At 39.8% G+C, this 14,129-nt stretch overlaps 1 long non-coding RNA gene across 1 annotated transcript in view; it reads left to right on the forward strand.

The window, feature by feature from the left end:
- The window catches only part of LOC122776302, a 50,701-nt gene that overhangs the window by 11,615 nt on the left and 24,957 nt on the right, over positions 1 to 14,129 (forward strand). The window contains exon 2 of the long non-coding RNA XR_006361199.1: positions 8,059 to 8,103. This is a non-coding gene — a long non-coding RNA (uncharacterized LOC122776302). The remainder of the gene's footprint in view (positions 1 to 8,058; positions 8,104 to 14,129) is intronic.

Below are 14,129 nucleotides of genomic sequence, written 5' to 3' on the forward strand. Positions count from 1 at the left end.
ACTCAACTCTTGCCTCCAAACAAATACCTCTTTTGTGTACCGCCAGACTGTTATATAATTTGCTTTGGTTAAAGTTTCTGCGGTTGTCGTTTACTGTCAACTGGACATTGTCTACTGTTCCCTCACCGATCTGTCCAGCATTCGTCCTTTGTGTTACACACGTCCATGAGATAATCTGAGCTCTGCAGACATCCTGTCCTGAAAACTCATTTGACTACAAATGGGTTTGCAGCCCTGCAACTGAAGAACTGCTGAAAAGCTTGACCCAATTCTCACCTGAATTACAGTGACTCTTCACATTATTTTATTCAGTATGTGCTTGTTGGACTTGCCCTCTCTTCTACCACCTTGGGCATCACCCTTCATGGTCCGCCTGACTGCTGTCCTACCACATGGGTGTTCAACTCCAACAACTGCCTCATTATCCGAGCCATTATCTTCCACCATTGTGCCAATAATCACTCATGATTACAGCCTTCAATAGCTTTACCAACATTTCCAACCACATCCAAAGCCTTTGATACATTTAAGTATTGCATCCTACTTTAACCATTTTCATGCACTGGCACGGTTCCCATTTGAGCTCTAGTTCCATTCAAATCCTTGGTGCTCTTAGTGAACCAGCCAGAGTAGTAGAGTAAAGTGCATGATTGTCAATGATGAAATCTGATGAATTGTTTATTAAATGTGTCACAAATACTTTTCCTGGATGTGATAATGGTGCAGCCTTGAACAATTTCGGAGATGGGATGAATAGCAGATAGCTAAGAGTGGTTTTACTGAGGGTTCCCATTGCTTTGAGTCAGTGCTGAGATATGAAATGATGATGTGGAAATTCTAATATTAGTAAAACATCTGTTATGTAAATTACAGTGTTGTCAATCTGTGTGTGTGATTTTAGTTTTGTGTGCTTTACACCAGACGGCTTTGCTTTCATGTAACATGTTTCTAATCTCTGCACATAACATTGTTCTTCAGTTTTAGAGGTGCGTGCTTGTTGAAATGAAGTTATAATGAAGAAATCCCAGGATAGGTTCAGTTACCATCATGAGCCTTAAGTCATTGTGGTATAAAGCTGTTCAAAAAATTCTCATCAGAGAAAACACTGCAGTTTCTTTTGAAACTAATGGGTGGTTTGGCTGTTTTGTAGTATTATGCATGCTGTTCAGCAATGATGACTGAAGTCGAGAGGAAAAACATCACCGGATTTGTAATGATGAGGTCTATTGGTTAGAATAACATCTATGAGTGAGGCTCTACGTGGACCTGAAGTGCTCAGTCTAATGGTATTGCTAGACCGAGCATGTGATCAGATGAAGAACACAATATGAAAATAATGTAACATTGTTTCTGTTCACAAAGACCAGACAGAGGCGGGAAAAATAACAGTTAAAGTTCCAGTGCATACCTTTTACACAGTTGAGACAGTACTAAATAAAGATAAATGGATATTAAACATTTTTATTTGTTAAATGCACTAAATTGCACTTCAATTAAATCACACATTATTTTAAGAAGATCTTATGTTATATAATGATTAAACACATGAAACAAGGAACTTAAGGTCCAGTGTGTATAACGTGTAGGATGATTTATTGGCAGATATCAAATATACTACTTTTTTTAAGTATGTTTGTATGTGTATATAATCACTTTAAAACAAAACATTTTTGGTTTGGTTTTTATAGCCTTGGAAGAAGTCCTTAAAATGTAAGCACTAAGCACGACCTCGCTTTGCAAAAGCTGCCAAATGGACAAACCAGTCAGGAATGCCTTTCATATAAGTGAAGGTCTTTGTTGACATCTGTGGGCTCACCATTAGATGTTTTACACACTATACCCTAAAGAAAAAAAGATCACATACTTGTTATTGATATATAAACTGATAACATACCAACTGAATCAATGTTTGATGCAGCACTCTTCCTGCAAAAAAAGGTCAACATGTCTCTGAAAATGAAGTTTTGCTCTCTGTAATACTATAATGAAGAGTATGATGAAGACCTGCTCTATATGTAAAGTGCATTGACTTGACTGCTTTTGGCAAATGGTGTATAATGGGAGCATTCCAATCTATTATGATAAGACACATGAGCTGAGTCATTAGTGACCAGGGGCCTTTCACTTTCAAACACCCAGGACTATGACGTCACAGTTGGTGGTGAGTGAACGTATTTTGATTAGACATTACCTCTCAGTCGTTTCTGATCCATCTATGTGTTGGTTCCATATACCATTTCATCTCTCTCTAGTGTGATTGCTTCCATATGTCAGGCCCCAGGCCTCACAGGCCCACGCTGTGTTTGTATTGGGGTTCAGGAGCCCCTGGAATGGCTTAAGATGGTCATAGCGCCATTGAATACATAAGTAGAAGGTATATGGAGGCATGCTGATGAAGAGGTTGGTTGGTGGGTGGGCGGTGGGATAATGTGAAGACTGTCAGGGGAGCAGTGAGCGGATAGAGGGGCGAGCAGAGCAAATTGACTAAAGGAGAGGATTTGGCAGACACATTCTTGGGCTTCCCTGATGCTGATGAAGGAAATTTGGATCATGAAGATGCAAGTTGTACGTAAACATCTACTACAGACTCACTTAAGGAATTTTAGGTGTTTGTGTAACCATGACTGTGTATACATATGTTTATTTTAGTAGCATCTGTAAAAAAAGGTGGATTGCAGCTATTAGTGTCTGTCTGATGACCTAATGTTATTTGAATGAATTGAGCAAAGCCCTTCACATAATAGCTCTTAAAGACAGGATATGTTTCATGTCTCCTTAATCCAAATCCATAAGCACAAGGGAGCTTTGGTTGTCAGTCCTGCTCCAGGTGGAGTGTACATCTGCCCCAATGGTCTTTGTGTCAGGAAAAGCACAGGAGAAATGGGGAAAACAGCTGTGGTTGGTTGTACATGAATACACAAAAACAGCCCACTATTTTCCACCAAAAATGACTTGCAGAAAGATCAAATGACTGGCAAGCAATTTGGCAATTTCTCTGGCTCATCTTTCTGGCTAGCACTGGCAGTGGTGGGAAGCCAGAGGCATCAGTGGTAAAGGAGACCCCAAATTTAAGGGGGAAGGAGATGAATTGGCCCACAAGGGGGATAAATTTAAATCCCCATATTTTGAATTGAGGTATCTTTTTGGACTGGAGGACTGTTGTTTTTTCCAATAAAATATTGCTAGTGCCAGTTGGACATTTTGGATTGTTTGTCATTCACACTCAATTGTTCGACATGGGTTGAATCGTTTCAGAGATTCAAAAATGTGTTGCATACTCATAAACCAAAATGTTTTCAAAAAGTGTTGCAAAGTGTTTTCATTTTTGTAACCTTTTTTCCTCTCATAATTAAGAACATTTGTTGGCTTGGCTCTCTTATTTTGTGAGGTCACACAGTTAACCCCTTGGATTATCTCATGTAGGTTTGATTGTAGCCCCAAAGAATTGCTCAGCACTTTCTCTCTCTCTGTCTCTGTCTCTCTCTCTGTGTGTGTGTGTGTGTGTGTGTGTCTGTGTTTCCTTGTGAATGCCAGCATCAACATGACAACATCAGAATAGCTACTACAGCAACATTTGATATTATACTTATTAGTAGTACAACTGTATTTAACATAAGTTTAAACAATAAATCACATGATTTAACTGCTTTTATGTAGTTGGCTCTGCAGAGCAACACTATAATACCATAAACGTAAATGTGACATGTCAGAATCTCTAACATGTGCCGACATGCAGCTTGTAGAAGCTGCAGCTTGACTGCAGAAGCATTATTTTTTTTTTTTGTGTGAAAGGAACAATAAGAGTTCAAGTGAAAATTAATATTTACCAAATTTCAAATCATGTATCTGAAATCGTAATTGAGTCGTGAGGCCAGTGAAGATACACAGCTCGACACAGTTCATTGTAACCTGAGAAAGATGCTCACAGTGAATTGATGAGGACATGTGTTGTACTGGCCTTTGGCAGTGGCTGTTGTGCTTGGGTATCACTACTATTTGTGCTGGCACAGTGATGGAGGAGAGCAGAGCATCCTCATGTGCAGTCAGCATAACTGCTGAACTCATCACTCCTGTCTGTTCCAGGGATGTGTCCCTGTGTTTGAGCACAGGTTACATTGTGTTGTCAGCGGGCCCTGGAAAAGGAGGTCCATGAAAATAACAGCTTTCTGATTCTACACATTGAGTACAGCCAATTCTCCGTGATTCAAACCATGTGTATGAAACAAAATGATGACTTTTCAGAGTAGTCCGTGAACAACAGCGTTTGTACTGTAGCATGGACAGTTGTCAGCGTGACTGGAGGGTTTGGCTCAAACGCTCTCATTTTGTGGATAAGGACCGATTTGCTTTTATGAATATTTAGATGACAAGGTCATGGTGGTTATGAACAAACAGTGCCTGTTTGTTTCAGTGCACAAACATGTTGTAAGATTCATACATGGATGTGCACAAAACACACTTCACTTTAAATGAAATCAACCAGTCACCTGTGACAACCTTCATTAGAATGCTGAAAATGTAGTTTAGTCCATTGTGGACAAAACAGAACAAGACATTTTAGAACATTATTTCAAGGTTTGATGAACACTGATCAACATTTAAGGTTTTCTGATATTTTATGGACCAAATGAGTAATTGAGAAAATAATCGACAGATTAATCAATTATGAAAATAATCGTAAGTTGCAGCTCTACTGTTTACTACTGATGGGTATCGGTAGGATTGTAATACTGATACTGATTTGCTTATTGATACTTTTCAATAACTTGATGCTGAGGATGCCTGAACAAAGCTGCCTGCACAAAGCTACCTGTGAGTTACCACTCTGTTTAAACCAAAGGACTCCTCTATTATATAGTGAAGAGCTGTAAATCTCGTACAGTAAACTTCATGCCATGTTACCTTGTTTAGACTGACTGCTGTGGTTGCTTGTCTGACTTTCACTGGGATTATTTAGCACATCAGGACTAAGCAGCTACAGTGGGTACGGAAAGTGTTTCATTGCAGCCATTTGCTAAAATCAAAAAAGTTCATTTTATTTCTCATTATGTACACTCAGCACCCCATCTTGACAGAAAATATTTGCAAATGTATTAAAGTAAAACTGAAATATCACATGATCATAAGTATTCAGACCCTTTGCTCAGTATTGAGAAGAAGCACCCTTTTGAGCTAGTACAGCCATGAGTCTTCTTGGGAATGATGCAACAAGTTTTTCCCACCTGGATTTGGGGGATCCTCTGCCATTCTTCCTTGCAGATCCTCTCCAGTTCTGTCAGGTTGGATGGTGAACGTTGAGATGTTCAATTGGGTTTAGGTCAGGGCTCTGGCTGGGCCAGTCAAGAATGGTCACAGAGTTGTTCTGAAGCCACTCCTTCGTTATTTTAGCTGTGCGCTTAGGGTCATTGTCTTGTTGGAAGGTGAACCTTTGGCCCAGTCTGAGGTCCTGAGCACTCTGGAAGAGGTTTTCTTCCAGGATATCTCTGTACTTGGCCGCATTCATCTTTCCTTCAATTGCAACCAGTCGTCCTGTCCCTGGAGCTGAAAAACACCCCCATAGCATGATGCTGCCACCACCATGTTTCACAGTTGGGATTGAATTGGGCAGGTAATGAGCAGTGCTTGGTTTTCTCCACACATACCGCTTAGAATTAACGCCAAAAAGTTCAATCTTGAACTCATCAGACCAGAGAATCTTATTTCTCATAGTCTGGGAGTCCTTTATGTGTTTTTTGGCAAACTCTCTGCAGGCTTTCATATGTCTTGCACTGAGGAGAGGCTTCCGTCGGGCCACTCTGCCATAAAGCCCCAACTGGTGGAGGGCTGCAGTGATAGTTGACTTTGTGGAACTTTCTCCCATCTTCCTACTACTCTCTGGAGCTCAGCCACAGTGATCTTTGGGTTCTTCTTTACCTCTGTCACCAAGGCTCTTGGACGGCCAGGTCTAGGAAGAGTTCTGGTCGTCCCAAACTTCTTCCATTTAAAGATTATGGAGGCCGCTGTGCTCTTAGGAACCTTGAGTGCTGCAGAAATTCTTTTGTAACCTTGGCCTGATCTGTACCTTGCCACAATTCTGTCTCTGAGCTTCTTGGGCAGTTCCTTCGACCTCATGATTCTCATTTGCACTGTGAGCTGTAAGGTCTTCTATAGAGAGGTGTGTGCCTTTCCTAATCAAGTCCAATCAGTTTACTTAAACACAGCTGGACTCCAATGAAGGAGCAGAACCATCTCAAGGACAATCCGAAGAAATGGACAGCATGTGAGAAATATGAGTGTCACAGCAAAGGGTCTGAATACTTATGACCATGTGATATTTCAGTTTTTCTTTTTTAATAAATTAGCAAAAATGTCTACATTTCTGTTTTTTTTTCTGTCAAGATGGGGTGCTGAGTGTACATTAATGAGAAATTAAATGAACTTTTTTGATTTTAGAAAATGGCTGCAATGAAACAAAGAGTGAAAAATTTAAAGGGATCTGAATACTTTCCGTAACCACTGTACACTACTTCAAGGAGGCTGCACAGAAAATGCTGCTGTCATTAGCAGCAGCAGGCACACTAGCTAAACGTTTGCAGGTTTTACCCGTTCACTCTAAACTACGTAGTTACACGTTACAAGTCACTTTGTTTTGTTATGTTTCGCTAATGAGCCCAAGCAACACAGTGCCTTAGTCATCATTAAGTGATGCTGTAAAGTAAAATGTAAGGGACCTGCGCTGCCATTTTTTTTCCAATGAAGCAAAGTTGGAAATAACACAACATAAATAGTAATAGTGGTATTGTTTGTCCAGCCGCTTACTGAGATTTTGGTATTGACCAGCAAGGGACGGATGTCGATTTAATACTGGTTCTCAATACCCATCCCTATTGTTTACAGTTCACAGTTGGTGGTTTGTTTGACTCACCAGTGATGTCTGTGACGTTTCAACCGTAAACATTGTCATGCTTTATCGACCAAACACACTCTCGGTTTGTGCTCATGATGCATGTTGAACTTCAGTGCTGACAAACCGCTGTTGGTTTTGAGCCATTTTAATGAAGTCCATCCAGAAAAAATAGTGCACTAATTACAGCTCCACACACACCACATTGCTGTGTCAGGCAACTGACATTCAGATTTAACAATGAACGTCCATATGTTTATGTTTTGATTTTTTGTTTAAGGCTCTTTTGTTGAATTCAACCAGAAATAAATCAGATTGTCACTTTCCAGCTGGGCTGAGTGCTTTTGGAATAAAGTCGGGTGCATAGCTGTTTGAATTAAATGAGTCCTTGTCAGCATTTCCATGAATATATAACTCTACGCTGGAGGCTAGGACAAGAGCGTACTTTTTGTGTTTCTCAACTCTAACTCTAACTCTAACCTTGCATGCTCTTACAAGCAACTGTAAGAGTCCTGCTGTCTTCACTTCTGCCAAATATTTTGAAGCATATTTTGTTTTTAGGGTTTTTTAATGTGGCATCAATGAGATGCTTTAATAGATATACTGTACGCTACGATCACAGAGTTAATCAGTGAAAAGAACACATCCTTTTTTCTTGTCCATTGTTTTTCTATTAATGTTGAATATGGAAGTTGTATTTCTGTCATTGTAGCTTGGCATCGAGAATATGCTGGGCTTTGTTGTGACTTGATATTGACCCCAGTGTTCAGAATGCCGTTTCTTACCACTGCAATTGATGGGCCAGGTCATTCTGTTGTCATTTTCCTGATTGATTACACTTCTTTTTGCACTCATTCATTTATTTCTTGTCTTGCCAGAGATATTTAGTGATTTATGCAACTATTCAAATGTTTCCAAGAAACACTTGTACTAAAGTGATCCTATGGTCTCATGGTTATGGGAAAGACATTTGGAGATGAGGAGAGTTGCTTTTGATTTGTCTTTTATCAAGATGTTTACTCCCACTCCACTTTGCCTGTGGAGCAATACTGTAAATATTTTTTAGCATACCAAAATCATCAGGTGTTTTCAGGTAAACCGCTGACTTTAATTATTTTACTGATGTGTCCGAGTGTCTAACACATGACCGTTGTGTCTGCTCTTGTTTGTGATAGGACAGTGCTACTGACAGAGGTACAACTTGTACAGAAACTAAAATGGTAAGTGCAATGTTATTTAAGCATGTATGAATATAGTATTGTATTGAAATTTGCATGCATATAACTATTTAGCCTTAGGCCAACTCGTACCTTTATGTTGCTTTCACACTTGATATTTGGCAGGCCTGTTGACTGTTGTTAGGTGCACTCTCTCTGACACCCCCCCTCCCCCATCTTTAACGAGAGAACTGTCAAGCACTCTGTTTGGAAGGTGTTGTGTTGTAGCTTTAACACAAAAATGGGATTTGAACATTTGCAAAATGTTATTTCATTAGCTGGTACTCACATTGCCATTAAACATTTCTCAAGCCTGTGCCACGTGCATTAGAGCAGAGCAAAGCAATGAAGCAGTTCACCTCTGCTTGATACTGAGTTTGAGTTGATGCCTCCACCACCTGCACCACCTTCATTTGTGCTGCATATATACAGTACATCACAGATGGATGGAAGAAATGCCATTATTGCCAAACAATAGGCTCGGAACAAGTATTATATGCGGAGATTTTAGATTCCCATCTTTCCTGTCATATTTTGGTCAGACAAGTGCTAAGAAATAAGGGAGATCCGTCAAAGATCCCAGCTGAAAATTATCCACACATTCACATGCATGTATCTATATCTAATATACACATCTGTTAATCTTGAACCACTGAACTACACAATCGTTGTCTTTCTCCTTTAATGTCTTTTGTGAGCTGGCTGTGAGTGCTGAGAAAAGTATCAGCAGATCATACTACATATACGCCAGTCGAGGGACAGAGAGGAAAACGGTTTTCTTAAAAAAAAAAAAAAAAAAGAGTTCTTGAGTTCTTATAGACGGAAAGATCCCATTTGGTTTTGATTCATAGGATAATATGTTAAAGCCTTCAGCTGGAAAGGGCACAAACTGTGGGATTATAGCTGGCTAAAGGTCTTTAATATGCCATCCATCCATTTTCTACCGCTTTATCCTCCACAGGGGGTCTTTAATATGTTTACATATAAATATATATTGCGTGTCCATGGCTTATTTACAACGCACAATGCTTTCTGCAGCACAAACTGACCCACACATTTCTCATTTTAAACATCATAGATGACAACTCAAGTACAACTTTTTCTCAAAATTCAAAGTGTGGATTGGGAGATTTTGCTACAGTGTCAGTTAGCATATGAAACAAGAATCTTCAAGAAGAACATTACAAATTCAAATTGTTTACCGACCCTATAATCAAATTGTGTGATTATATTACAAAATACACACATTTATTCAAGATGAAGCTGAACTATCATATGCCAAGGGCTAAGGAGTGAAGCTGGTGAGGAGACACTGGAGGAAGACGTTATGGCGATGTCCTCTTCTCTTGGCATCAGTGGACTGTGATACCAGGCCCAGCCACCAGGAAGCAGTGAAGTGGTGACTGATAATGATTAACTCTGTTAACAGTAGTAAGATGCTTTGAAAACATTGATAACACATTGCTGCTCTATAATTCTCTGTTTGGAAAGAAAGAAAAACAATCATTTATGAATTCCCATGTGTAATGGATCTGTTATTGAATGAGCTGTATGATTAGCCCTCAGAGAGCTGTTGGCATTCAATTTACTCTCCATCTCTAAATTTCTGCCAGGTAACAAGAGGCGCACCGTTCTGTTTACCTCCATGAGATATTAACATGGAGGAAATCTGAATAAAACACACACCAGACACAAGATCTTAGGATCTGTTCCTTTAGGCATCAAGGTTTCACTCGCATAGTTTAAAGAACACAATATGAACAACAGTATGTGGCTTAATGGGAAACATATTGAGAAAATAATCTTATTATCAAGATTTACTTAGAAAAAGGAGCTGTGCAGTCATTTCCTTGGGAAATTATCTTAGAATTAGTTTTTCCCTGAAGTGTATTTTGAAGCATGAAGGAATTCCTTTAAATGTGTTATTCATTGTAGAAATGGTAGTAAGAGTGAAATAAAGGAAGACTTAAATGGTCTTTTACCTCAGGATCTTTGTCATTGAAATAAATAAATAAATCACGTTTTGATTCAAGACAATTTGTATGGGTACAGTATTCAGTATTTTGTTATTTATATCATGTCATGTTTTATTGTGATTTTTTTTTTCTGTTCCCAACATGGATCTATAAACAAAGATTTATCTTCTTGAGGTTTTGATGGTAACGTAATGTTTATATTTGACCTCAGACTGCAGCTGTATAATATTATATCATAATAATATAATGTTCAACCTCCAGTATTGGAGTCTGGTATATACACACACACTATTATTAGGTACACAGGACCCCTAATGAAGTAGCAGGAGTAGCACCTGATGTGGTCTTCAACTGCTGTAGCCCATCTGCTTCACGGTTTTGTGTGTCGAGTGTTGGTCTCCTGCATACCTGGGTTGTAAGCAGTGGTTATTTGAGTTACTGTTGCCTTTTTGTCATTTTAAACCAGCCATTCTGCTCTGGCATCAATAAGGCATTTTCACCCAGAGAACTGCCACAGTGGATATTTTCTTTATTCTGACCATTCTCTGTAGTTTCTGGAATACTCAGACCAGCTCACATTCAAAATCAGTTAATTCCCTTTTCCTCTCCATTCTGATGCTTGTTTTGAACCTTAGCAGGTTGCCTTATCCATGTCTACTTCCTTAAATGCAACAAATGGCTGCCCTGTGATTGGCTAATGGGATAATATTAGTGTTCGGCAGGAACAGGTGTACCTAATAAAAGTGGCTGGTGAGTGTAGCTTCTGTGTGTAACGGTTTACTCAACACAGTGATTATCATGTTAAGGACAGCACTGTCAGACAGTGCAGTCTTTGAAAGAGCTGCTGCATTTATAAATGGTCATCTGTGTAGAGGGATGACTTGTTGTACCTCACTGACATGACGCATCATGTACACTTGGTGTTTTCTCACATTTGCAGATTTGACATCCTAGGACATTCACGTTTGTGTTGAGATCACTTCACCTAATCCACAAGTAGACTACTGTGGATGGATCCACACTGGATGTATGTATGTGTGCATTACATCTGCAAAAGTGTCTTACTTTTCATGGAGGCACATCTTAACTGATAAGCGTAGGCACACTACGGAAACACATATGTTGCACTGCAAACTAGGCTATGGAAAATATCTTTCTTTACAGTTTCTATAGGTGATGCAAAACATTTCAAAGTAAAAGCTTTCTAGCAGTTCAGCTCCCTCAATCCATTCAGTTTTTATATTTGCAGTACTGACCGTTCTGTGGCTTCATACTGTAGAGTCCTGGCATTTAGGTGAGTTTAGAGTTTTAAAAATGATATCATATTTGTCAAAGGCAAACCTTCTGCAGATGATGCCCTCCCTTTGTGAGACACATCCGCTGCAATTATGAAATGTGCAATTATAACTATAATAGTGTCATTTTTTAAACAATAAATACATTTGGATAACAAAGAATACCAATATCAACAATTTGCTGTTCAAATAACATTGTTTTGTTTTAGCAATACAGATGCTGTCCCCTGCTAATGTTTTGAGACACAACACCCACAGAGGTCTTTGGTGGCATTTTCTCGTCTTGAGTTTTGGTTGTCGCGAATCATTGTTCCGTTCGGTTGACGTTGGCTTGTTGTTAGTTTCCGAAACATTGCACAGTTTTCTTTTTGTCCCTTTTAGAAACTTCTCTATTATCCAAACCTTGTCACCAGTGTAGATTTCGTTGTGGTACGTCACTTAAATGAGTCCGGGTTACAGCGAGACCAAAAGTTCTACCTGCTAAACGTTAGTTAAGACTCACGCCAAAAGTCTCCACACGAAACCCGGGCCCGCCCCACAGTTTGAAAAAGGCTGCTATATGTGCATGTTTATAGATTTACTCCCCTTTATACTGTACATATATGTAGGGTAATGAGTCATCGCTGGATAAGTTTGCATGTGTATATTCTTCTACTGTAAACAGTTTGCATTCTTTCAATGGAAAAATGCATTCCATGGATTAATTTTGTTTATAAAAGTTCAGGTGAATACACTGTTTGCCCTTTGCAGCAATGTCTGTGCTCGCTTAAGAGGGGAAATGACAGCTTGGTGTTTGGAGAAGTTGTATCAAAGTGTTTTGTGTAGTTGTGCAGTTATGTATGCCTGCTGTCTCTGCTCTCTCTGTCTTGCTTCATGTGTGTGTCTTTGTGTATCTGGACCACCCAAAGACTTTAAGGTCATAATAATAACAGGTCCACTTCCTCCCAGTGATAGGGCAGTGGTTCCAATTGAGGGGCAGCAGATGGAATCGGCGCTATCGGCTCACATCGCAGAAACAGCAGCCTCTCTGTTTTCTAGAGTAGTCACAGCTGTGTATAAACTTCCCCCAGTGCTATAATCTAAATTTGCAGAGTCACAAATATACTGTCACAGCCTTATATTTAGTGTGTGAAAGTCCAATGCTCATGAAAAGCACTAGCATAGCTCAGGGTGTTAATCCGTCTTTCAACAGATGTGCAAAATTGATGTCGCAATTAATCTTTTTTGTCCAAAGCCTCTCTTGCAAAATGTGGTGTGCTGGAAAAAATCCCTCCTGTTTAAAGTTGTTTCTTTTTTTCCTCTCTCTCAACTTGGGTAAACAAATTCCTCTGGTTAGACAACGTTTTCATTTTTGTGATTTGGTGATTCTTCCTCCTCCTGGTGAGCAAAAAATACATTGTGGTAATTAATATGATAATATGCGGTGGCATAATTTTTTCCAGGCATAGCTGCAGACAATGTTGTACTGAGGTTTCAGCTGGATATTCTGCAGGCAGGCCGAGTACAGCATGTCTCTTTCAGTGCTTGGCCAGTTGAAGAGTGGAAATAACATTTGTTTTTCAGAGACAAGAGCGTTCTGCCCACAGTGAGAAACGATTTGCCCAGATAACTGGGAGAAATGTAGCTTTGTTCACCTTTGTGCAGCGTTTGCTCTGCTATGTCTTGCCCCCCCCGATATAATGGTAGTGGGAACACTGAACATACATCGTATGTTGACTTGTTGATTTACAGTTCTAAACAGCTTGGCCTGGGGAGTCAAGTGTGCTAATACGCTTGGAAATTCCAGTGCTGAGCTGCTTATCCTTTGAAACACTCTCAACACCCTAAACCTTATAGGTTGTTTATGTGCAAAGTGCTGATTTATGATGGTAAATGACAGTGAAGCAGTCATTTGTGGTTAAACTGGGTGCAGTATACGACGCAGATGCCCATGGCTGCCAGTCCTCCTGGTTTGTCTAGACGGGGTAAACACCAGGCTTTGTAGACATGCTGACTGATGATCACTGATGATTGGGTTTGTGGGACATGAGAGGCCAGGTCACTAAACATGATTGACAGCTGGTGGTATTCCGTCAGATCTGGAGCAATGGCTTGATCTCTTTATATTTGATGTAAAGCACCGTCAGCGAGGTGAATGAAAGGGCTCCACCGTCACTTGCACTTGTAAAATGATCAAAACAAATGTTGCTCGTAAATGTCAGGTGGCTAGGGATACAGTAATAAAAAAGGCACTTATCTCTATTGTAGTTTTTGGGTCATGAGAAGACCCTTTCCCACAGCCAACAACAACACCCATAATGCAGCTGATGAATCATACTTTGAAGGCAGATAACAAAGGCCCTGGGACCTTCTCAGGAAAGGGAATGTTGGTTTTGATTTGCTCCAAGATCCCCTGATCCCATGTCTCCCTCACTGCACTTACTGCTGTATAAAGTTGCTGCAAAGCGGGAATGGTGATGGTTATTATTTTTGTTGTTATTTATATGCTCCACGTTTTGGAGTTGCTGTGAGCACTGGCAGAGGCTAGTTCCCCTGGTGTGCCACAGATTTGGCGTGGGATAAATGTTATCCGTACTGTCATTGTGACACGGACGCATAGAAAATCAAATACACACACAAATGTATTATTCATCCACAGCAGGAAGTTATGCACTTTGTATTATTGCATATGGAGGAAATGGATAGTAATTTGAATGACAGAATATTACATATCAGCTTTCTAAGAACTGCACTATGAGTTGCCCTGTCTGTGTGATGA

Source organism: Solea senegalensis, linkage group LG10 (genome assembly GCF_019176455.1).
Source record: "Solea senegalensis isolate Sse05_10M linkage group LG10, IFAPA_SoseM_1, whole genome shotgun sequence".
In the NCBI taxonomy this organism is placed as follows: Eukaryota; Metazoa; Chordata; class Actinopteri; order Pleuronectiformes; family Soleidae; genus Solea; species Solea senegalensis.